This window comes from Chrysemys picta, chromosome 10, assembly GCF_011386835.1.
Source record: "Chrysemys picta bellii isolate R12L10 chromosome 10, ASM1138683v2, whole genome shotgun sequence".
NCBI lineage: Eukaryota > Metazoa > Chordata > Testudines > Emydidae > Chrysemys > Chrysemys picta.
Genome location: NC_088800.1, coordinates 81,040,642 through 81,064,769, shown reverse-complemented (window position 1 = coordinate 81,064,769; position 24,128 = coordinate 81,040,642). Strand labels below are relative to the sequence as shown.

Sequence of the window (24,128 nt, the reverse complement as noted above, 5' to 3'; positions counted from 1 at the left end):
AAGTTCTTGAGCTCAGAGGAAAAGAGATAATAAAATATACTGGTCTCTACCTTTCTCTGTCTCCTTTTTCTTTACCATTGTTTCTCTGATGAAATAAGTAGCTTAAGATGACACTCGACAAAAGTTTAGTGTATTCATGTTGTATTGTGTGTGAAATGAGGTAGCTGTTTAGTGCTTGGATGACAACTGCATTTGTTGGGCACAGAGTCCTGGTATCCATTAGGAACCTTGTCCCAGTTAAGATGTGCATGCGTCTTCCCTCTGGTCCCTTTTTTCCTTCCCTCTTGTACTTATATGGCCTCCATCACTGTAGTATGTGACTACATGGCTTCTGGACATCTGCCATTCTCATGACTAGTTACAAGTCACTTTCTGAGAGTGCCGTGCAGTCGGATACTACAGTGATCGGGGGCCATGTAAGTACCAGAGAGAGAGAGCGAGCGGCGCTGGGAAAACACTTTTTTAAATTGACAGCTCCAGGTTTTGTTAGATTAACGATACGACCCTCATTCCTTTCCAGAACAAGTTTGTTTTGTTTGTAAAGTCGGTTGTGTTGTATGAGTTGACCGGTATTTTGTGGGCATGGGTTAGTCTATGACAGGGCGGGCAAACTTTTTAGCCTGAGGCCACGTCGGGTTTCTGAAATAGGGGAGTCTGTGCCCCCACAAACAGCCAGGCGTGGCTTGGCCCCCCGCCCCCTATGCGACCCCCCCCCCTTGCTTCTCACCCCCTGACAGCCCCCCCGGGACTCCTGCCCCATCCAACCTCCCCCCCCCCGCTCCCTGTCCCATGACCGCCCCCAGACTTGCTGCCCCATCCAACCTCCCCTTTCCTTCCTGATTGCCCCCCCATTCCCTGCCCTCTGACCGCCCCAAACCCTATCTTCACCCCCCCCCCGACCACCACCCCGAACTTCCCTGCCCACTATCTCACCATCCCTGCCCCCTTACCGCGCTGCCTGGAGCACTAGTGGCTGGTGGTGCTACAGCTGCACCACCCAGAGCACCAGGACAGGCAGCCATGCCGCCTGGCTGGACCCAGCCACACCACCGTGCAGCACAGAGCACCAGGTCAGGCCTTGGCTCTGCAGCGGCGCTGCCTGGCAAGAGCTCGCAGCCCCGCCGCCCAGAGCATTGCGCTGGTGGCGCAGTGAACTGAGGTTGCGGGGAAGGGGGGGAACAGCAGGGGAGAGGCCGGGGGCTAGCCTCCCAGGCCAGGAGCTCAGGGGCCAGGCAGGAGGGTCCCGCGGGCCATAGTTTGCCCACCTCTGGCCTATGAGCTGAAGGAGGGGAAGGGTCTGGCAAGCAGGGTCAGAAATCCCTTGAGAGATGTTGGACCAGATACTCTTTCCATTCCCTGCAAAACCAGTGTAGCACCACCTCCCACAACCTGTTACTCTTGCTTTGCGCACGGGGTTGTGAATTTCACTCACCAGGCATCGCCAGCCTTGTGGCATGTGAGTACCAGGAATTCAGACTGTTCAATAAAAATACTAAAGACCCAGTCAGCAAATGTATGATGTAAGCTTTCTCACTTTCCAAGTGTGGCATCCTTTCCCCCCAGAATGGGGCACTGCTCCCATATGTGGGTGGGTGGGTGGGGTCTTTTCCCCTCTAGTCATGAAACCTAAGATCAGATCCACTATGTAACTGTGCTGTCTCTGTGTCATAAAAGTACAGAAGTGTTTTTAGGAACAGGAAAGTTCCTCTAGCCCAAGTGTTGCTCTTCAGATGATCCTTTAGGGCCACCTTCCTGGTCTTTCCCTGCCCTTTTTCAGAAGCAAATGTATGCATCCCTTGAACTAATCTGTGGTCTTTGCTTTGCTCACTTCCCCAGCAACCGCGAGGTGAATTCTACCTTTGATGCACATACGTTAAAGGGTTAGAAAAGATGCCTTGTAGTGAAAGACTCAAGGAACTCCATCGATTTAGGTTATCAAAGAGAAGGGGAAGGTCACGGTCTCTTAGCACCTACATGGGGAACGGAAATTTGTTAATTAGCTCTTTGGTCTAGCAGAGCCAGGTATAACCAGATCCAATGTCTGGGAGTTGAAGTTAGACAAATTCAGACAGGAAATCAGGTGCAGCTTTTTAGCAGTGAGAGACATTCACCATTGGACCAACTTACCAAGGGCTGTTTGGTGAATTCTCTCCATCCTGTTGTAACAGGTTTTAATTCAGGGAAGTCCTATGGCCTGTATTATACAGAAGGGCAGATAAGTTGGTCACAATGATCCCTTCTGCCTTTATAATCAATCTATGAATACACAGCTCCCATTGATTTGCACTGGAGCATTGCACATGCAGAATTTGCCTGGAGTTGCTGAAGGCGTAGGGTGGCTAGCTGGTCCTCTAGGGTTTAACATTTGACGCTAAGGGCACTATGATTGGGAGAGTAGCTCTGCTCACAGCAGGAAGAAGCGCTCTGTCCAGAAGACTTCCCCAGGTGCCCATTCCAAAAAGGATGTGACTGGTGGTTGGAAGGCAAGTTCTTTGCCTTCATAGGTTAAATTAGGAGATATGTGGAGGAACATCAAAGCAAGCTAGAGAAGCAGAAGAGATTGGTAAATGCTTCACCTACATTTGGGTATAAATGCACCTAAGGTTTGACCTGTTTTGTGCATTGATCACCCTCTGTGTTCAAGAGTTCTGCCTGCATTTGCTACTTACTCTTGGCTTCCTATGCCCCATTCTTATCTATGCTGGGGGAACTGTTTATGGCGGCAGGAAACTGAGTTTCTTCCCAGTTATTCTGGTGGGCTGAAGATTCCTTGTCCTTAGAGAACAGGACCCCATTGATGCCTGTCAGGGCAACACCCCATCTAGAAGACACATGACCATGTGGTCTTCAGCAGCAGACAATAAATCTACAAAATTCAGAATTGGGGAGGACGGGGGAGTGGGGAGGAAGTGGGGTTTATTTCAGATCTGCAGTTCCCACTGTATCTGTTAAATTCAGATCTGGGTTTGGATTTCAAATAGCCCTAGAGTTGGGATTGAAGGTTTGGTGCAGACCCATCTTTGATAATAAAGATGCTCTATCTCAGTGGTTCCCAGACTTTAACAACCTGGGAACCCCTTTCACTAAAATGTCAAGTCTCGCGAACCCCCTCCTAAAAATTAATATTTCCAGGGATTTTCTCCTTTACCGGAGTATAAATGATAAAAGCCGTGATCTTGGAAATATAAAATTTGGTTTTTTGACGTGCTTATTACACATTATTTATTATTAATTATTATTTATCATTACAGTATTTTTATTACATTATGAAAATGGCCACACTCTTCCAAGATATCACTTTCGTAGCTTGTGTCACTTTGAATAAGCCTGTTATAAGACAAGGCTACTATGTTTCATCAAGGAGTATCAGATATGAAACAGCAGGAAGGTATTTAAGAAGCCAACTCAAAGAGTTCCTCCTACACAAACATTCAGGTCTTGAGCAGTCCTGGCAAATAATGCACGTTACAACAAAGCTTAAACTTGTTCTTCATAATAATTTTAAAAACAATACTAGCTGCCTATTTAATTTTAAAAACAGCAAAAAATATCTACCTCCCTTTCCATTTCTTCTAAGGAGTCTTGAAGTTTAAATCTCCTCAGTGTGATACAGACGCTGGCTTTGATCTGCTTAGCTCTTGGAAGTCCAGGGGCTCCAGGCTGCTGGCCCCGTGCTGTCCGGGGTCCCTAGGGACAGCTCTGTTCGCCATTAGGGAATGTTTTTCCGAGAACCCCCAGGGGTTCACGAACCCTAGTTTGGGAACCACTGCTGTATCTTAATGTCCGACTATTGTGGGGAGAAAATTGCAACATATATGTGGGAATATATCCCACACAGGAAGAATACATTTCCCTCCCATTTCCATCCTGAATGTCACCGCTACAATAGATGTCCCTGAAAGGGGGCAGAAGTAGGTTAATGCTTGTTCAGGTTGCTTTGCAGCTAACACAGCCACTTGTATTCAAAATGGGATTACTGTACCTTCCCCAAATTAGATTTCACTCTTAACTGTGAGCTGTTCCTAGTAAGTGACCTTTCAGATGTATTTTTATCAGTTTTTTTCTTTGAATGACTGTATATCCAGTCATTTAACTCTCAAGGCTGGCAAACTAACTGGAACTAATATTGTTCCAAAATTTTCTCAAGTGTTTTCCAGAGATGGAATTGCTCAGAAAGTAAAGCGAGCAAATGGCATGTGTTGCAGCGGCATAGACCGGAAGCTTGGACACTGGCTTTGAAGCTGTGATCTCGTTGAAGGATCTAGGAATTCCTAATCATTAGCAAGCAAGGGCTCGTACCATGAATTGCTGACTTGGTAAATAGTAATGTGCTCCAGAATAATGATGTACTTGGTGGCTCTTTCATATTCACTGACCCAATAGCCCAGAACAACTTAGGGTGAGCCACTAAAAGTTTTCCTGCCCGGAGCTGGTTGGGAACACTTGGTTTCACAAAAACTTGACTTCTTAGTGTGTTCATTTCCTCCTAAATAGCTTGTCTTTTGGAGTTGTTATGGTGTAACAACGCGGCCTTCGGTGGGACACAACTGAGCGTATCAATTCAGGACAAATTGCTTAGAGCAGGGCAGTCACAGCCCAAGGCAAGCCAGCCAAATAGAGAACTTCGGTTTTACCCCACTGGCTAACCAGAAGTCCCACAAGCAACCCTCGGATACTCCAGTTCCCTTGTATTACCACCAGCACCACTCCTTAGGGGGATGAATGGTTATGAAAACCAATACCCTAGCAGAAGGAAAAAAGGTTCTCCCAATCCCAAAGGACGAAGCCCCAGACCCAAGTCAATATTCAAGTCAGATCTTACCCACAAATCACGCTGTTGCCAATTCTTTAGAATCTAAAGGTTTATTCATAAAAAGAAAGAAATGTAGATGAGAGCTAAACTTGGTTAAAGGAATCCATTACCTACAGCAATGGCAAAGTTCTTGCTTCAGGCTTGTAGCAGTGATGGAATAAACTGCAGGTACAAATCAAGTCTTTGGAGCACATCCACAGCTTGGAAGGGTCATTCAGTCCTTTGTTTAGAGCTTCAGTGTAGCAAAGTTCCTCCAGAGGTAAGAAGCAGGATTGAAGACAAAATGGAGGGGCTTCCAGGGCCTTTTATATTCTTTGTCATTTGGAAGGACCCCTTTGTTCTTACGGTGGAAAATCGCAGCCAGGTGGAGTTTGGGGTCACATGGGCAAGTCACATGTCCATGCATGACTCAGTTCTTTACAGGTAGAGCAGCCATTGCTCATATGCTACCTTGAATGTCCCCAGGGAGGCTTTTCATATGTGGATTGGAGTCCCCCAAGGTCCACTGTCAGTTAAGTGTTCCCTGATTGGGCACTCAATCTGAAAATTCCTTTCTCAAGAAGCTGACCAAATGCTTCACTAATGCTACTTAGAATCAAACACATTGAGATACAAGTACATAGCCAATATTTATAACGTCAAATACAAAAATGATTCACATACAGACAGTATAATCATAACCAGCAAATTACAACCTTTACATAGACATCTTACTTGACCGCCTTTGTACAAGATTTGGTGCAACTATAGGACCTTGGTTGCAACAATGATCTATACAGTCACAGTTCATGTCAATAATGTCACATATGGTCTTGTATGTCAAGATCTAGCTACGTAGGCAGCCCTTGATGTGCACTTCTGACATACTGTTTATTTCTGGTGCAGCTGTAGAAATGCACTAATACTACTAAAACTCCAGGTTCTGCTTAATGACATCGCTTTGCCGGCCACATTTCAGAAATATAGTGGCTTTTCATTTGAAATCATGGATACAGCTAATGACATTCTAGACCATTCCACACTCTGCAATGAGATAAGTTTGGAGGTACACAGACCATGAAATGAGAGTATTGAGTGAGAAGGTCAGATTCTTCTTTCACTTACATTAACATAAATCTATGGACTTTAGTGGGGGCTCTGTTATGCCAGTTTTATACCAGTGTAACCGAAAGCAGAATCTGCTTGAATCTTGTCCTCCAAGTTTGATGCTTCCAGCCATGATCGTTTTCTATGCATAATAAGTCAACTGCATATGTGTTTGTCAACTCAGCATTTCTTTATAATGTGCCCAGCCTGAGTTTGTCCGTTGACTGTGCTCTATCGGTTTTGTGTAGTGTAGTAAATTATGGTGTGAATCCTTGCAAAAATTGTTCCACATGTAAAGCTCTCCTATCCATTTGCCAGACATGCTCCTCCGATAAAAATGTGTGAAGGAAAAAGACCATCTCCTGTATAACATTCTTAGACTTCATACAAGGGATTTATGTACGCTGCTGCCCTTAGCATGAAATACCCATGCTATAAAATGAGAATAAACTCCTATGCAAGCAGATCATTATTTCTATTAAAGACTCTAATAGTTTTTGATTTTTTGAGTTATATTTCTTGCATTGAGCATACACATATAAGTGCGTGCAGGCTAACGCTGGTGTCTGCTATAAAGATCCCAGTGCTCAAAATATACCTGTTTCTTTATCCCTGTCACTCCTTTTCCAATCTACTTAGGTACTTAGCTCTTTGGATTCTTTTTTGCAGTTGTCTAAAGAGCAGCTCTGCTCCCCAATATCACTCGCATTGCACTAACTCCTTTGGAGTCCAGTAATGATTCCATTACGATGAACCATTATGAAAAAAGTAAGGCAAGTCCAATTATTTCTGCAATGCCTTTGAAAAAGAAGTTCAAAAAAAAACCAAAAAACCTTTTCTGAGCTAGTCTCCTGCTTGTTATGTTGTGGAGTTTGAACATCTCATCCCCAAGGACAGAAGAACAGAATGCTGCACTCCCTGTATTAGATAAAGATCAAATTGTCCTTATCTATTGTTGGCCTTTCAGATGACAGCAAAATCATAAACATTCTTGTCCTCAAAGATCCATGGGAAATGTTCCAAAGTATAAGTTACCATGGAACATGGAACATGATATTTTGAACTGTGGTTGTACATAGAGAGAATCAGAAACCCTCTAGCCGAATTTTGTGCTCAGTCGAGTGAAGCCAATACAATCAGTACTCTTTTCAAATTAACTCTCACTTCTTTGTGAAGGGGTATTAGATTTCTCTCTGGTTTTGTACTCTGAGGTTGGTTTCCCCCCCCCCTTTTCCTCTTAGCACCCTTTGGGAGAGCTTACGCCAAGTACAAAGTGTCCATAAGGGTGAACTTGTTATGAGCTCTCATTTGCAATGCAGAGAAGTAGTCCGCAGGCTGAAACTAACGATGGCATAAAAGAATTCGTTTCCCTTCGAATTTGTTTTTAATCTGATTATTTTGCCCTATTGAAATGTATGCACAGGATTCTAGACATCATTTCCCCCCCTTGTTCTTTCTGCTAGACCTATGCTGCAGATTAAGGCTGTAGTCAGCAAAGGACTGCACTTCCATAGCTACATTATTGATTGCAGAGGCTCCTGAGGATAGCACCCAAGGAAATGAATGCTGATTTAGCTTCCCGCCTCAAGGGGACTAGATGGCAAATGGGTTTTTTCCCTCCACTTCAGCAGAACTGTGTGACTTGCTGTGAACGGGGCCACACTTTGCATATGCTCACAGGCGCTAAGGTACCCCATTCGTCACTAGGTATGTCCCTTTTATAGTCCTGACCAGGACTTCGGAACAGCCAAAGAAAAGACTGCTCCCTGAGAGAACAGTGCATGCTGGGGCAGGAGTTTAGTGCTGTGTGGATACACAAAGCCCTTCACAGCCCTTGCGCTTTCTGTTACTGTGTCACTGCAGGCCTCTCCACTCCACCAGTGATGTCAATCTGGATGTTTCTCTGATAGCTGCCTGCATGCTGCCTTCAGTTACTCTCTGGAGTGTTAAATTCCTTTCCTGGTTCTCCAGGCCACATTCTGATTCCTCCTAAAGACCCAAGTTTTCCCCCTGATACCCCATAGAAATGAGTCAAAAATTTCATAATACAGTATAAGCTTTAAAAACACACAAATCTGAGTTATTCTCTGGACTTTTCAGTGCATCTAGTCTCCTCTGTGCCTGATTTACTCAGCTTGTGCTTGGGTGCAGGGCCAGGCTGAAATTCATGTCTGCAGCACACTCATCGAGAAGACCATTCCCCTCGTTGCGGTCTCATTTCTAGAGACCTGTGCGAAGTGCAGTTCTTTGTCCCCCTCTAGTGGTTAGGCCGTGTATAGAGATTAATGTGTGGTGCTCTTGCCTCTAAATTAATAGTCTTTATCCTTTAGCACAAGCCGTAGAAATTAACCCTTTTCGATCCACAGGTCCCAGATTCAGTCCCAACAAATGATCGACCCAGGGATGTCATTACATTTAATGAAGATCTATGATTTGCATAGCACTGAATATACGTTAATGTGTCATTTTGAGAATGTGACATTGAAATAAACAGGAAAGAGACTGCAAAATTAATTACAGGCTAATCTTCAGTCATTTCCTTTCATTGCAGGTTTTTTTTTGCTTTGGTTTCTATTATGGGGGTGTATTGGGTTTTTTATTTTACATTTCAACGTTTGACACCCCGAGCGTTGTAACTGCTCAATGTATACAACACCTTTAATTGTTTCCTGTCCAATTAACTGTTGTGCCTAATTACAAACTGCTGCAGGACACTCTCTGCATTGAAAAGAGAGATGCTAATGGAGAACATTAGGTACCATATTATGGGTGAGCAAGGCTCAGGCTTGTTGAGATGTGTACTTGGCATACTAATCATGCCATCCGGGCTGTTTAGGGATAGCAACACAGTTCCTAATGTAATCAGCCACTGGCTGAGGATTGTAATTTTTACTTGCTGAGGAGATGATGGACTTCGCAAGAGATGAAAACAACCCCTGCCTGCACAGTAGGTAGCAACAGGAATGATCCCGATTTAGTATTGAATTCGACTGTGTGGCTAATGAGGTGGGCAGAGCTGGAATCTAAGCAGAGCAATTAGGGGAGACAAATGGCAAAGCCCTGTTTAGGTTTGAAAACCAACGTGTCAAATTTACAAAGGATGAATATAAACAAATAACCCAAGTATGTAGGGACAAAATTAGAAAGGCCAAGGCACAAAATGAGATCAAACTAGCTGGAGATGTAAAGGGTAACAAGAAAACATTCTACAAATACATTAGAAGCAAGAGGAAGATCAAAGACCAGGTAGGACCATTACTCAATGAAGGGGAAAAAACAATAACAGAAAATGTGGAAATGGCAGAGGTGCTTAATGACTTTTGTTTCAGTTTTCACCAAGAAGGTGGGCGGTGATTGGACGTCTAACATAGTGAATACCAGTGAAAATGAGGTAGGATCAGAAGCGGCTAAAATAGGGAAAGAACAAGTTAAAAATTACTTAGACAAATTAGATGTCTTCAAGTTACCAGGGCCTGATTAAATGCATCCTAGAATTCTCAAGGGGCTGACTGAGGAAATATCAGAGCATTTAGCAATTATTTTTGAAAAGTCATGGAAGACGGGAGCGATTCCAGATGACTGGAATAGGGCAAATATAGTGTCCATCTATAAAAAGGGAAATAAGGACAATCCAGGGAATTATAGACCAGTCAGCTTAACTTCTGTACCTGGAAAGATAATGGAGCAAATAATTAAGCAATCGGTTTGCAAACATCTAGAAGATAAGGTGATAAGTAACAGCATGGATTTGTCAAGAAAAAATTGTGTCAAACCGACCTGATAGCCTTCTTTCACAGGGTAACGAGCCTTGTGGCTGGGGGGGGGAGCAGTAAATGTGGTATACCTTGACTTCAATAAAGCTTTTGATGCTGTGTCGCATTACCGTCTCATAAACCAACTAGGGAAATGCAACCTAGATGGAACTACTATAAGGTGGGTGCAAAACCTGTTGGAAAACCGTTCCCAGAGAGCAGTTATCAGTGGTTCACAGTCATGCTGGAACAGCATAAGGAGTGGGGTTCCGCAGGGATCAGTTCTGAGTTCAATATCTTCATCAATGATTTAGATAATGGCATAGAGAATACACTTATAAAGTTTGCAGATGACACCAAACTGGGAGGGGTTGCAAGTGCTTTGGAGGGTAGGATTAACATTCAAAATGATCTGGACAAATTGGAGAAATGGTCTGAAGTAAATAGGATGAAATTCAATAAGGACAAATGCAAAGTACTCCACTTAGGAAGGAACAATCAGTTGCACACATACAAAATGGGAAATGACTGCCTAGGAAGGAGTACTGCGGAAAGGGATATGGGGGTCATAGGGGACCATAAGCTAAATATGAGTCAACTGTGTAATGCTGTTGCAAAAAAAGCTAACATAATTCTGAGATGTATTAGCAGGAGTGTTGTAAGCAAGACACGAGAAGTAATACTTCTACTCTACTCTGCTCTGATTAGGCCTTAACTGGAGTATTTGTGTCCAGTTCTGGGCACCACATTTCAGGAAAGATGTAGACAAATTGGAGAGAGTCCAGAGAAGAGCAACAAAAATGATTCAAGGTCTGGAAAACATGACCTATGAGGGAAGATTGATAAAAATTGGGTGTGGTTGGGCTGGAGAAGAGAAGACTGAGAGGGGACATGATAACAGTTTTCAAGTACCTAAAAGGTTGTTACAAGGAGGAGGGAGAAAAGTTGTTTTTCTTAACCTCTGAGGATAGGACAAAAAGCAATGGTCTTAAATTGCAGCAAGGGAGGTTTAGGTTGGGCATTAGGAAAACTTCCTAACTATCAGGGTGGTTAAGCACTGGAATAAATTGCCTAGGGAGGTTGTGGAATATCCATCAGTGGAGATTTTTAAGAGCAGGTTAGACAAACACCTTTCAGGAATGGTCTAGATAAGTGATTCTCAAACTGGTGGTCCCTTTTACATAGCAAGCCTCTGAATGTGGACCCCCACCCATTAATTTAAAACCTCATTTTTTTATATTTAACACTATTATAAATGCTGGAGGCAAAGCAGGGTTTGGGGTGGAGGCTGACAGCTCATGACCCCCCATGTAAGAATCTCGTGACCCTCTGAGGGGTCCCGACCCCCAGTTTGAGAACTAGATAATACTTAGTCCTGTCCCATGCACTCATGGCAGGACTAGATGACCTCTCAAGGTCCCTTCCAGTTCTATGATTCTATGTCCGGCTGAAGATTTGGCATGGTTTGGTTTGGTTTTTCCTTGTTTGGTCATAATGGGATGGATGGATGTTGATGTGTTTGCAGTTTGAGAAGCTTATGTTATCGTTTCTCCAAAACCTCCAGGTTGTCCCTCCCACCACCCATTAGCGGAGCATGTTGGAAGGGCTATCATCTTCTTCTGAATCTTTAACAATTGTCCTACTTGACATCTTGGCCGGTCCATCTCCCCAACCTAAATTTTCAGGTGAATGAAGAGGGAAGTCAGAAATTAACCGGATTCCAAGCTACTTGCACAGTGAGGTACAACTCAGCATGAGCAAAGGTGGCAAGATTGGACCCTTTTGCAACCCCTAATGTCATGTTGCGTCAGAGGAACCACCGTGGTATGTTGCAATGTCCTATGGAAGAACAAGAAGCAACTCAAGTTAGTTCTCATGCCTTACTAGAGCAATGATAAGAGGATTTAATAAATGTCAGATTTCTCGGATTGCTTCATTTCTATTACACCTGGAACCACTTGACCTTTCAAAACTGGCTAGAAGTGATTCCAGAGCTCAGTCACTAAAACACTGTGACACCTATTGATAATGCAACTTTTAAAAGATTGGCAGATGGTTAAAATACTTACTGTTTCTGCGGATGCCTCAATGGAGATTTGGCCAGTCAGATACGTTTGTTAGGTGGGTGCATTTGCCAAGTGCTGTTGACCATTTTTAGTATAGCCAAACCCCCTAATTATATTTGACCAATATAAATTGCTACTGTGGGAGTAGGTTGGTTACAGATTTGCATTTATTATTTGACAGCATCCAAAAGTGTGATAGGTGCCTCACAATATAAAAAGACATGAACAAGCCCCCCAAAATCTAGGGCCCCATTCCTGCAGTTGATTCCATCTGGGCCACACCATTGACTTCAGAGGGATTCCATCCCGATGCTCGATTCTGCCCATGTGGCCCAGATGTCAGGATCAGGGTCTGATTTCAGAAATGTCACAATGGAGCAGGGGGGACAGGATAGGAGGGAAGGTCTCTAGAGGAGAGGTGTCATAAGTAAATTAACGTGGTTCCTTGGTGAATACTAATACATCACATGTTGTAGCAAAGAAACTTGGTTTCGATTCTATCTAGGATCTGTAAATATTATTGTTGAATAACTTTTGTAGATGTCACAGTAGAAGTGGATCTTCAGAGTAGAGATAAGGCCTGTTTCAGCAAAGCATGTAGGCATCTCTTTAAATCCCATTGACTTCAATAAGACTTAGGCACTTCCTTTGATGAATCATGGCCTAAACCAGGAGAGGGATGTGACTTTGTGCACTGGCTCAGGAAGGATGCTCTGTGCAGAGAGATTGGCATGGAAACAAACCCAGTTAAGCTTAAGAAAGAGGTGGTCAAATAAGCTGCCGAGGGTGATATCATTGGTAAAGAGGATGAGGTGAGAGGGCAACATGATGCAGTAAGATCTCTGATAACCCGTGTGCGAGTGATTCTGAACATTGTTCTGCAATGTAAACTCTGTGGGCTAGATAGGTTCACCAATGTGGGGAAGGGTGAATTTATATTAAAACAAATAGTTCTGCTGACTTTTGTAATCTAGCCCGAAGCCAGGTGCTTTCAGAGGTTTAGGGAAAGATGTTCTGCCCTGCCCTTAAGATTTGTCAGCAGCACTGAAATGGTAACAGTGATTTTGATATTTTTTTTCCCCAAAAATGTATTCTTCTAAGGCTGGAAGGGACCACTACGATCATCTAGTCTGACCTCTTGTCTAACATCGGCCATAGGAATTCCCCAAATTAATTCCTGTTTGAACTAGAGCATGTATTTTAGAAAACCATCCAATCTTGATTTAAAAATGGCCATCACAACCCTTCCAGTCATTCCAATTCTTTGGAACGTAAACTGGCTTGTATGAAAGCAAATTCAGGTTGAGAGATGAGCACAGTATTCTAAACCACCTGAAAATCCCCTCCTCCCCCCCCCCTTTGTCCTTTTGTTATGGATTTGAGAATGAGCCTGGTCTCTGAATTTTGCAAGGAAAAACGGGCCTGTATTTGGGGGTGAAAATGGCTTTTGCATCAAAAAATGGGAAAATACAGGGTTGGGGGAGTTAGTATGCAGACGTAACCATTTAATTAGAGTTGTAAATAAAATGAAGTTGTGCACAAATCAAAGTTGCTGAAACTGAAAGTCAGTTCCTCCCCCCCCCCAAAAAAAAAAGTTGGGCAAAATTCCATTAAACAAACATCTGTCACTTTCTGTCCTAGGAATAACTGAAATAAGTAACCTCCAGCTAGCCCTAGGACTAGTATTCTTCCAGGTTGCCTCTGGTACAAACCCCAAATATTGATACATTCCCTGAACCCCGTCCACCTGCTCCATCTGGGCCCATTCCTTTGCTCTCTCATACTCGTTGAGGAAGATAAGTTTCTGCAGCTGGCTTTGTGTTTACTCCAAGAGACTCTGCTTGTGGTTGTAGAGGGAGTGAAGTGGGTATTCAGTGTATTTTAGCAATGCGGTCTGGTGACTTAAACACAGGACGGGGAGCCCAGAACTCCTCCATTATATCATGTACTCTGTCTCTGCCACATAATATGATCTTGGCCAAGGAACTTGGCCTGTCTGTGCCACACCTTAAAGTGGGAGTTCAGAATAGCTTTCCACCTCCCCTAGGGTGTGGTGGATCAATTAGTATTTTTGTAGCATTTTGTGTGTGTAAATTCTAAAGCCAGAAGGGACCATTGCAATCATTCAGGGGTAGGCAACCTATGGCACGTGTGCCGAAGGCGGCACGCGAGCTGATTTTCATTGGCACTCACACTGCCCGGGTCCTGGCCACTGGTCCGGGGGGCTCTGCATTTTAATTTAATTTTAAATTAAGCTTCTTAAACATTTTAAAAACCTTATTTACTTTACAGACAACAATAGTTTAGTTATATATTATAGACTTAGAGAAAGAGACCTAAAAACGTTAAAATGTATTACTGGCACACGAAACCTTAAATCGGAGTGAATAAATGAAGACTTGGCACGCCACTTCTGAAAGGTTGCCGACCCCTGATCTAGTGTGACCCCCAGCCTGGCACAGGCCAGAGACCCTCACCCAGTAATTCTTCCATTGAGTCCAATAACATCTAGCTAGAGCATATCTTGTAGAAAGACACGCAGTCTGGATTTAAAGACTCCACCACCTCCGTTGGGTAGCTGTTCCAATGGTTAATTACCTGCAATGTTGTTGGTTTTTTAAATTAAGCCTTATTTACAATTTGAATGTGTCTATCTTCAGCTTGGATCCTGTTATGCAAACAATGGGCTCTCTGCTCCGCAGAGCCACTGTTCAGATTTTTGTGATGGAAATTGCTAGTGAATGTGAGATTATATTCCGCGTCATTTGTTTTTTGCTAAAACGGAAGAGGATTCGGCTCATGGAACATTTACAAACTTACGCTGCTTTAGAGAACATTGAGCGGGGCTTGTTTTTATTGCAACGGGCTAATGAGATGGGACTTCCATCACCAGAAATCACGTAAACACTATTAGAGAAATGAAATTATTATCAGGCTATTTATCATGGGTGGATTTAAGGTAAAAGGCGCGTGTGGAAGTAATCTCAAAAGACTACTCCGAGGTAAACTACACTCTAGTCCTTATGAAACCCTTCTCTGTTTACCTGAAGAACTGTTTTGTTTCCCCAGCTCAAGGCTATTAAACCGAGGTGACCTATGTCGTTTCAGTCCAATTACATTCGCTGGAGATAGTTTCTTTAGGCTAAACTTATGCATTGTTCAATTAACCCAGCTTTTTCTAGTATTGATTTTACCCCTTTTAAATAACAGAGTAGTCTTACTCTGTCCTTGTTATTGAAGATCTGACACCAGCCCCAAATGACTTCTCTAGTATCTAACACGCACCAAGCTCTTTGCAGTAGAGACACCAGAGAAAACCATTTAATTTCTAGTACTTAAATTGCCATTTTCAGCGTGGGATATTGTAGTAACAGCAGCCGGTGCTTAGGAAGTCATTCTAAACCCTTTCAACACAGAGAGATGTGCTAGTATCTTCAACTGGGAAAATGAGACCCAAAAACCTGGTCAAAATTCCAGCAAAGTTTAGGGCCAGAGCTGCTCCGGCTGCTAGGCCAAGCATCTCTCCCAACAAGACACATACACAATCTTGATTTTTGCATAAAAAACCCTTGATAAGTCTGCTGTTTACTGGGATTTCTCTTCAGTTTTCTCAGGTGCTAGTGTCTCTCATGTCCTTCCTTGGATTCTCACCTGCTCTCACAGGAATTCTGCAGATCCTTATTTTCTATGTGAAACTGTTTCTTCACCTGCTGGTTAAATTCTAGTGGAGACAAAAATTAGTAAACTGATCATTCATGTGCCATTTTACCAGGCTAGGAAATGCTACCACACGTGTGAACTCTCCACTGCTGTTTCTTTTGGCTGAAAAAAAAAAAAAAAACCCTCAGGGCCTGATCCAAAGACGAATAAAGCCAATGGAATAACCTCCCTTGACTTCAGCGGCAATTGGACCAGCAGCTTCCACCTGAGGATCTCGAAATCGTTTACAAATATTAATGAGTTAAGTCTCATCATCCATAAAGGGGAATCTGGAAAACAGAGGGCTTGATTGGGTTAGCCTTCTTGTTTAACCTTGGACTTGTCAGAGTCAGAAACAAAGCCCAGATCTTCCAGGATCTAGTCTGATGCTGTAATCACAAAGCCAGCCAGCTTCCTGAACAGAATGGCCTATATTTTGCATGACTGTTAAACCCTAGAAGTAAAACCAAACAAAAACCGTATACTAATTGCATAATAAAAGTTGATTACTGCGATTCGTTGCTGGATAATGCCATGAATGGAAAATAAGAAGGGACGGTCGTATGTCCTATCAAGCTACTGGGAATTACACTTTTCACTGTGAAATGTGACCACGTGAATTTTGCTATGGTACATTTTATACCTAATTATTAGTAATATTGGCATACACACAGCATGTGTAGAAAGACAAGCTCTCCAGCCCAGAGGTCCTGACACTCTAAATCAGACCCTTCACCTGACACATAACACCTTGAGAAATGTTTTAATTTGCTCTTTTTTGGGGGGTAAGTTGCGTGGGTTGGAAGCTGGTGATCTACTAGCTGCTAGTGGAAGATTCTTGACTAAAATTGCTGCATAGGTTTATTCTTTTATTTTTAAAAAGCTCTTTTAGAAATCCATTGCCAGCTCATTGCTGTCTGTCATTGACCACCTGGCCGCTACAGAAAAGACTTGCAGTACAGAGCTGCTATTGTACTCTGTGCAGGAGGGAAGCAATTAAATAGCTTTTAGCAGCTGAAGACACGAGCAGAACCTGTTAGTCTGAGATCAGCTGGTGGGGGCTTCCTCAAGGGTGCTGGAAGACAGGATGGATCATCCTGTATTTATCGGAAACCCTTTGATCGATCCTGGGAATGGAGAAGCACTTTGTCTTTGTGGCCTCTGTGAGTTGGCGTTTCTGGGAATGGCCTTGGCAGGGCAGCAGGTCAGAGTGCTCCCTCTGCATGGCAGCGATGCCCGGAGTATTTGGAATGGCCAATGGAAACAAAATACCTAACCCTTTCCATGCCCCCACTCCCCCGTTTATGGAGAGTGAATTTTCTAAATTTGGTTTGGCTCTTCCACTTCCCTGGCCCACCCACACGTGGACTTCGCAGTGTCCTCATTGTGATGACAAGTCTCAGAGTTCACTTCGTTTGCCATGTGTGCATTTCCCCTCAACAAACTCTTCTGTTTGCTTGGGGCCAGATTCTGATACCCTTACTTGCAAGAAGGGTAAGGTTCTCCTCAACGCAGACCTCTGCCCACGCAGTTCAAGGCCTGGACATATTTGGCAGCCAGTAAAACGGAAATTCAGGTTTACTGCTGTGCCGCTACCCGCTTGCAGCAGGAGCTGCGCCAGCAGGTGCCATTACGGGACTGGGGTCATAGTTTGCCCATTTCCCCTGTGCTTTGGGTGGCTCTTTCACACGGCGAGGGGGGAAATAGTTGCTGGGGTGGGCAGAACTGAGGGGCAGTTGGATCATCTGAAACTACTTTTAATTCTTAATTTTTCAATGGCATTATTAGTCGATATTTGCATTGCATTAGCAGCCCCAGTCATGGAGGAGAGTCCCATTGAGCTAGGCACGGTAAACACGCCATGAAATGACAATTCCTGACCCCAGGACCTTAGAATCTAAGGCTAAGACAAGAGACAACAGGCGGATTCAACGAACCCGTGGGGCCCACAAGGTAACCGTGAGATGACTGTGATCAATGTAATAACCAGCAGTGGTAGAACAGCAGTTGCCTAGCTGTCATTCAGTGTTATGTAGGCATCGCAGTAGAGGTGAGCTCTAATAAGAGACTTGGAGGGTGATGCTGTAGTGGCTTTGCAGGTGTTTATGGGGAGCACCGCCTATGCATAAGGGGTAGCATGGGAGAAAGGATGCAGGCGGTAGAGCAGAGGTGGGCAAACGACGGCCCGCAGGCCACATCCAGCCCACGGGACCATCCTGCCCGGCCCCTGAGCTCCTGGCTGGGGAAGCCAGCCTCCGGCCCCTTTCCTGCTGTTCCCCGTCCTCTGCAGCCATGCTGCCGCGCGGGAGCACTCTGACCTGCTGCTCCTGCCGGGCTGCGCGGCTTGTGCGGCTTGCGCCCGCCCACCTCCCAGGCTTTCCAATAAGCCAGTCCTGCTGCTCTGAGCGGCATGGTAAGGGGGAGGGGAGTGGGAGGGTGGATAAGGGGCAGGGGGTCGTGGGGGCAGTCAGGGGACAGGGAGCAGGGGGCGGTTGGATAGGGGGTGGGGTCCTGGGGGATGGTTAGGGGCAGGGGGTTCCGGGGGGTGGTCAGGGGACAGGGAGCATGGTGTGGAGGTTCGGGGGGGGGGCGATCAGGGGATGGGGAATGGGGGGGGGGGTTGGATCAGCGTGGAAGTCCCGGCGGACCTGTCAGGGGGCGGGTGTGTGGATAGGGGTCGGGGCAGTCAGAGGATGGGGGGGGGGGGTGGATAGGGGGCGGGGTCCCGGGGTGGCGGTCAGGGGACAAGGAACGGGGGGGGGATTGGATGGGTTGGGGGCTCTGAGAGGGGCAGTCAGGAGGTGGGAAGGGGGAGGGGGCCAGTCTGTTTGTGGAGGCACAGCTTTCCCTACCCGGCCCTCCATACAGTTTCACAACCCCGATGTGGCCCTCGGGCCAAAAAGTTTGCCCACCTCTGCGTTAGAGGAAGCATGGGACTGCTGAATGGTAAAGACTGGCATGGTTGACGAGGCAGGGTTGGGAGTTGACGCTCAGCAGTGCACAAGGGTCGACGGGGGCTGGGGAAGAGGTGAAGACCGGTCATTTGTATCTGATGTGCTGGAAAAGCTGATGTCCCTTTAGAAAGTCAGAGGGACATGAACTCTTTCATTCAAGGCAATCTGGCTCTTTTCCTCTCGTGTCCATTCTTTCAGTGGCACCGGGGGAGGCAGACGTGCACCTAAAGGGGAATGGTCTTAATCCGAAAGATTAATTCAGAAAACCAGACCCTCAGATGGGCTCTTGATGTTTATTCTTCTACTATAAGGTTGAGGTGAGATAATGGCTGATTGTAACAGCAAGTCAGGTACTGTTTAAGCAGCTAATTAATGTCTCCTAATCAGCACTTGGTCCGTCGAAAATTGCATGGCAATATCTCATCTGCAGAAACACCTTGATAATTCCTGTATGACCTGCACGGAGAACATATTTAAATAAACTCATTAGAGATTTCATACAGATAGCAGCTACAATTACCAGGTTGTACAAATTAATTTGCGGTTTTTTTCTATTCTTTTTTTTCTTGCCTTGACTGCCCAGAGCTTCTGCTGATCACGTTCTTGCTGACAATGGAACATGAGTCCTGATGGCAGGGTAGTAAATGCCTTCAGAACTCTTGCCGATGGATGAGAACACCCCCTGGTGTGAGGGTGCAGGTGATGTCGTAGGCACACACTGTGATGAATGTAGATAGAGACTTAGAAGAGCTCCTGCTGGTTGAGTCTCCCGCTGCCAATGATGTCTCGTTAAAGCGTTGCTAATGCTTCCATTCCCTCACGGCAGACAGCTGTCACTTTGACAACACCCAGGGATTAGTAATGTCCAATCCTGGCTGAGTATCCATTTCATTCTCAAATCCTTCTTCAGTTACGTGAAAGTGTGCCCGCCGGGCCTTGTCAGTGAACAAGTCCGAGGGGAGGGAATTGGTGTCGGATCAGTTAAGTGATACAATGTGGGGTGATTTATTAATGCAGTCCACAGTAACAGTCATGGCTAAATATAATCCGACCTACTGTGGACATCTACTTACCACTGTTTGTTGCTGGGTGGTTATGGGTTATATGCCCCGTTTCCTCTCTTAGTCCAGCAGCCATTTGAGAAAAGCATGTGGAGGGTAGGGATAGGGTCTAGAGTGACCTAGACAAATTGGAGGATTGGGCCAAAAGAAATCTGATGAGGTTCAACAAGGACAAGTGCAGAGTCCTGGCACTTAGGAAGGAAGAATGCCATGCACCGCTACAGGCTTGGGACCGACTGGCTAAGCGGCAGTTCTGCAGAAAAGGACCTGGGGATTACAGTGGATGAGAAGCTGGATATGAGTCAGCAGTGTGCCCTTGTTGCCAAGACGGCTAATGGCATATTGGGCTGCATTAGTAGGAGCATTGCCAGCAGATCGAGGGAAGTGATCATTCCCCTCTATTCGGCACTGGTGAGGCCACATCTGGAGTACTGCGTCCAGTTTTGGGCCCCCCACTACAGAAGGGATGTGGACAAATTGGAGAGAGTCCAGCGGAGGGCAACAAAAATGATCAGGGGGCTGGAGCACGTGACTTATGAGGAGAGGCTGAGGGAACTGGGCTTGTTTAGTCTGCAGAAGAGAAGAGTGAGGGGGGATTTGATATCCGCCTTCAACTACCTGAAGGGGGATTCTAAAGAGGATGGAGCTCGGCTGTTCTCCGTGGTGGCAGGTGACAGAACAGGGAGCAATGGTCTCAAGTTGCAGTTGGGGAGGTCTAGGTTGGATATTAGGAAACGCTATTTCACTGGAATGGGTTACCTAGGGAGGTGGTGGAATCTCCATCCTTAGAGGTTTTTAAGGCCCGGCTTGACAAAGCCCTGGCTGGGATGATTTAGTTGGTGTTGGTCCTGCTTTGAGCGGGGATTGGACTAGATGACCTCCTTAGGGTTGGAAGGGACCTCATCTTCTATGATTCTATGTGCTGATTCATTGGATCCTCTAGACTCGGGGGGGGGGGGGCGGGGCAGAATGAATTATTCAAGGAAACCATCCAGCAGAAATCAGTGTTTGTTGTCATAGCACACATGCGATTTGGGGGTTCAGAATGGCCAGATATAGGCGTTCTCTAGGCCACAAAAAGCACAAGCACAGACAGGTGGCTTGATTCCTTCTCCCAGATTTGCACTGAAGTCTTGTGTTTGACTTATGAGCAAGATAATGCCAGACACTCACGAGCTATGTGCAGGTGATGTACAGGCAAGCAAACCGTGCCTTGCTAGGGGTCTTATGGTAGAGTTGCAAGGATTTTATTAATTTGCAAGGATCAACTCAGATGCTATGCAGCCCTCTACTCCTGCGCGGTTTAGGTAGCAGGTCCCGGAAGATTGGGCCCATAAAGAGATGTTTCTGCCTTCCCCTCTAACCATATGGAAGTCAGAGTGGACTTAGTCTGCCGTGACTCCTGTGGGTTCACTTGCCACAGACTAAATCCATCCATGAATGACATCTGCCAGCGGGCAGCATGACTTCTGGGATTGTGCTCCCCTACTGCTGGGGGGCTTGGAGGCAGTGTGGCTCTGATCTTTGGCAGATCCCCTAGGATCCTTGAGTTCGGCAGGACATTCTGCATCCCACCCCCCAAACCTTCTCCTTTGCCTCTCTTTGGGGCTAACCCACCTAAGAGCGGCTAGCCCTCAGTAGATCTTCTGCTAATTTTAACTCCGTCGCACTGACTACAGCTTAGGAGCCTAGGAGTTGCCAAACTGGATCAGAATCAAAGTCCATCTAGCCCAATGTCCTGTCTCCGACAATGGCAGCACCAGATGCTTCGAAGGAAGGTGTAAGAACCCTGCAGCTGGCAGTTGTGGGGTGATTTGCTCCCCCGTCCCACTGGGTCTCATCCTGGGGTCTACTAGTTAGAGAATGGCCTGAAACATGAAGTTTAATAACCCTTCACAACCTTTTGTTATCACAAATTATGTTAATGACACTCCCATCATGCTAATTATGCTTGTTTTACCTGCCTGTCAGCTGGACGGCCCCTCTGCTGGTGTGAAAAGAGTTCTTGGTGTCTTGTTTCCTAAACACCACGTAGGTAGAGTTCCTTGTGCCAGTGAATGATGCAATATCCGCTAGGTCTAGGGACAAATCCTCCCCCTTCACTCTTCCTCCCCTAAGCCCAGGTAAAGGGGCAGAATGAATTGGAGACCAGCTCAGGAACACCCACAGATCCCGGCACCCCTTTCCTTACATGTGCCGTGTGCTGGAGCACACCTCTGCAAGTGGGAGAGGGTGCTTCCTACGCGCCGTGGGAGAACACATTAAAACACACCGGCCATCCCATCTGTCCCTTATGGGCATCAGGGTGGCCTTGGAGTGAAAGCACCGAACTCCGGTCTCAGGATATCTGGGTTTACTTCCCAGCTCTGGCACATGCTCCCTGTGCGGCTTTGGACAAGTCACTTGGGCCTCGTCTACAAGGCACCGCAGTCTGGACTATGGGGATGTGAACTGTAGAGCGCTGTACTGTGTTGCAATCTGGTTGCCCCATGTAAACCCTCCTGGTGTGAACTGAAAGGTACCTAGTTTGCATTAATGTAGTTGCTTCTACACAATGCTAATCCTTCCTTACCTCATAGGTGCATTGTAAGGCTAAATTCACTAATGATCGTGAGGGGCTCTGATACTGTGGAAAGGGGGGTCAGATAAGGACCTAGACAGCTGGATTAGCATAGAGATGCCAAAGATCTCTCAGGCTCAGTGGCATCTGGTTTCATCTATGGTAAACCAAATATAAAAATGGAGTCACACAAAATAGAACCAAGCCTCTATTTCAAAGCCGGTGCTGAGCAAATTAAAATGTAACACATTTAAAAGTCAGCTCGCTTGGATGATGGAATAAAATCCATTTCCCTGGAACAAACACTAAATATTAATGAAAGGATATTGTCAGTGGTGCACACAAAGCAATAAATAGCATTTCCAGTAGATTAAATGTTTAAGCAAATTTGAGAGCTGAAGCTGCTTTTGAAGTGGATGTCACATTTGTAATCTGATTTTTACAGTCCTGCTCAAATTAAATGAGTTAGTTGGAGATTGGTCCTGCTTTGAGCAGGGGGTTGGACTAGATGACCTCCTGAGATCCCTTCCAACCCTGATAGTCTATGATTCTATGAAATAAATGCTATAAGATTTTTGCACCTATAAACGACCAGGCAATCCAAATCAATTTCTTGTTCAGAAGCAAGCCATTTGAGGTGTGTGTTTGTTTCCTTTACTTGTGTTTTGAGCATTTGTACAAATCGCTGGGAAAGGGCTCAAATCGAGTATGAATCATGGTTTGTGAGAAACATTGGATTACTTGTAACGTCGGCAAGCTATTCTAGTCAATGTAAAAAAGTTTAACAAGAAATGACACAGAGTACATGGGTCCCTAGAGCAGGCTTTCAAGAGACTTCTACTGAAGTATTTTTATTCTGAGTGTTGGAAAAACGTTACACAAATAACGTTTGGTCATCACTGGACTTATCAAGAGCAGGGGAAGCTTTACCAGGTAGTGAAAGTCTTGGCCTATGTTTCCACGAGAAGCGCTGTGGTTGTGCGGCTATAGTTTAGACCAGGAGCGGAGGAAGTACCCTAAAAGTGTGTGGGGGGGGCTACAGCACGGTTCAGGCACCTGCCCCTGAGGCCCTGCCCTCACAGCGCCACCCATTCCCTCTGAGGCCTCACCCCCACTGCGCTGCCCCCAAGGCCCTGCTCTCCACACCGCACCTCTCCCCGAGCCCCTGCTCTCACACGGCTCCTCTCCCCAAGGGCCCTGCCCTCATGCTGCCCATTTTCCCCCAAGACTCCTCTCCACCCTCTCCCTGCGTTGCTCGCCCTTATGGCTGGTAAAAAGTGGGAGGGTCCTGGCCCCCTGACCTCCCCTGTTCTGGCGCCCCTGGTTTAGACACTCATCACAGTGACGGAAGAGGTTCTTCCATCTCTGTAATAAATCCACCGCTCCGAGAGGCGGTAGCTAAATTCTTCCATTGACCTGTCTACAGCGGGGCTTAGGTTGGCTTAAATCTGTCTCTCAGGGGTGTGAATTTTTCACACACCCCCCAGAGTGACACAGCAAGGTCACCCTAAATTTGAGGAGACCTGGATTTTGTTGTCTACACCCAGGCTTTTGTTGTGTGACTTTTGGGCAAGTCACAAAACCCCTTATTCAATCTGTAAGACTTCGCTACCTCCCTCACACGGGCACTGTGATACTATAGCTGTAGGGTCAGATTCTTTGCGGTTGTGACTGCAGCGAAGTAAAAGAGGGCCTGGCAGCAGAGAATTTGTGCAATTAATGCACTTTTAAGATCCTTCTAGCCACTCCGTACCCCCGTATTGCTGAGGTATCTGGACAGCAGGAGGAGGGGCTAAGAAGTAATAGTCATCTAGTATACTCCAAATCACTTCACGTTAATTTTTGTGGTTTGTATCATTTATTATTTGGAGTGAGGTAGCACCTAGAGGCCCCCAACACAATTGGGTGGGGCCCCAATGTGCTAGGTGATGTGCAAACACACAGCGAGAGACAATCTCTACTTTGAAGAGTTGGAAATCTACCGGTTGGGTGTTCATTCTCAGCTGAAATTAATTGAAAATGTATCAAAGATGCAGAGGGGTTTTTGTTTTGTAAAGGCCAGAAGGGACCACCGCGGTCACTTCGGTGGACCTCCAAAGATTTGTGTTTCAGGAGAGACTAATTGATGCACTCCACT

At 45.6% G+C, this 24,128-nt stretch overlaps 1 protein-coding gene across 2 annotated transcripts in view; it reads left to right on the top strand.

Annotated features, from left to right (window-relative positions):
* Positions 1–24,128, top strand: part of PEMT (phosphatidylethanolamine N-methyltransferase) — a 107,480-nt gene that overhangs the window by 22,740 nt on the left and 60,612 nt on the right. The gene's annotated exons all lie outside the window — the stretch shown is intronic.